Consider the following 2,235-nt stretch of genomic DNA (forward strand, 5'->3'; position numbering starts at 1 on the left):
AGGCCCGCAGGGCTTTTCAACGCTTCAGTTGTCTGCTGGAGCTTCAGCTGAGAAAAAGCAATTTGGTGAACTTACACAACACCCAAAAAAGATGTTATGAAAGAGCTGATCACGGACGTGAAAAACTGACTGTAAACAAGCAAGCACTGGCTTTTCTCTGTTTGTGAGTACTCACCACCAGCCCATAGAACACGATGTGACCAAACGTGTTAGTAGAACCTTTAATGTGAAAAAAAAAACCATGAGCTGAAAGGGCGCCCGCCCTTTTGTTCAACTTAGAAGATCTCTGTGGAAAAAGTAACCCTTCACGTTACTGAAGGGTTTTAATTTCAGGAAGAACGGAGCATTATTTCAGTGACATGCAAGGGTGCTGATGCTTTAGCCACATCTGCATACAAGAAAAACTGCAACGGTGTTAGTGTGTGCTTTTCTGAGCGTGTCTTCTCCGAGCTATAATCAAGGCCTCCTTTTGTGGCTCTGGCATCAGTCTACCACTGCAGCCTCTAATAGCAGCTCATCTCCGGACCTGGCTGAAGAATGAAGCCCCCGCTGGGACAGTGGTACTGTTCCAGTAAAGCCTACTACTGCCCCGCATTTTTACTGCAAAACAGTCTGACAGAGGGGCAGCGAACCACAGCTATGTCTCCGTCTCCTGTCGTACCTCCTCATGGAGGGAGCTGAGCCAGAAACAGCAGACATCGAGGCCTCAACACTCCAGGCTTCCATCAGTGGAGCCACACAGCCTGATGCCGGGGTAAACCAAGTTGTGACCGACTGGGTCTTCCATCCTTACGAAACCCAGCAACTACCTCACATCACCCAAATGAGTCATTTTTCCCTTAAAAACTAATGAGACACGAGGATCACCTTGTGTTACTGTTATGTCCTTAACACAAGTAGTCTGTCAGTTGATGGCCTGTTGCAGGCTCTAATAAAAATACATTCTCTGTTCAGCTCTTCTTTCTATTTCTCTGAGCTCTGTCTGGGGTCATTCTGGGACCAAACTGATGTTTTCTTACATCTGTCATCACTTTGACCTCTGTCGACCTCTCTACAGGCCGCTGCTGGTTACATCAACAGCCTGAAGCAGTGAGGCTCTTTCTGGCTTTACACGAAGTTGATGCCAGCTAAATGTCTGAAATATTAAAACTGCAGCAGCAGAGATTTATTTTCATGAGAAGATCCACTTGTGAAAGCGGCAGCGCCTCACAGCAGCATTACAGTAAAGCCCTGCTGTCAGGTATGAACGTGTTATTACAAACACCTGCCATCCACAGAGAGGGACGCATCCAGAGCTGCTCTCTGGCCTTCTGAACTCACCAGTGTTCATCTCTTTCTTTTGCCTCTTCACAGTATGAATGCGTGATTACAGGAAGAAGCTGGGTGGAAACTGTTCTGCCTGTGGTGAAGTGAAATCAACCTTATGTTTCCTCTCCTCCTTTAAATTTTGACATGAAAATACATTTGTGCACAAAAACCAGTGTTTAAAAACAAAACATGCTCCTTTGTACCGGCTAAACAAATAGGATTTAGACTGGTATTCATTGAAATTTTCGGTTCAGGGAGCTGGTATTTTGTATTGTTTGTAGGCACATTACACTTCTGTGGTTGATTTTTTTTTTTTTTTTTTTTTCTTTGGCATTCGAGGTCTTTTTGCTTCTCTTCCTGGACATTTCGTGTCTCGTGTTTCTACAGCCGTTTCACATCCCTGGTGTCTTTTGCTCTGTCTCCTTAAAACCCATTCACTTAGGCAGGCATTCATCACCAGCAGTGATTAGGGTATTGGCATGATTTGTTTTCTTTGTCACTGGCTTTTGTTTGAGTTTATTTACCATTGTTTATTTGCTTGATGTTATTTATTACTATTGTTGTATTAGCTTTTTTGTAAAGCACCTTGTAACAGTGGTTTAGCAAGTGCTATATGAATAATGTTTTACTTACTTTGGGTCTGTATGTAGTAGTTTTTGCCTTTTTTCTGAGTTCTGTGACTTCTCAACAACACATATTACCCGTGACTTCACACAGAGGCACTGGGCCAGGGGCCCCTGGCCTCTTGGCCCATAGGGCTGCTCTTGTTCCAACCATGCATACAGCTATATATAGCTATAGGTTTCCATATTGTAAACATTCAATTTGATGTGAACTGGAAATCTGGTAGTTTACAACAGCAAATGTCAAATGATTTTGAGATGACATAAAGACTAGAAGATGAATGCATGAATGAATAAAGACTGT

At 43.3% G+C, this 2,235-nt stretch overlaps 1 protein-coding gene across 1 annotated transcript in view; it reads right to left on the minus strand.

The window, feature by feature from the left end:
- Positions 1-2,235, minus strand: part of rab40b (RAB40B, member RAS oncogene family) — an 18,318-nt gene that overhangs the window by 14,508 nt on the left and 1,575 nt on the right. The window lies entirely within an intron of this gene.

Source organism: Monopterus albus, unplaced genomic scaffold (genome assembly GCF_001952655.1).
Source record: "Monopterus albus unplaced genomic scaffold, M_albus_1.0 scaffold177.1, whole genome shotgun sequence".
Taxonomy (NCBI): Eukaryota; Metazoa; Chordata; class Actinopteri; order Synbranchiformes; family Synbranchidae; genus Monopterus; species Monopterus albus.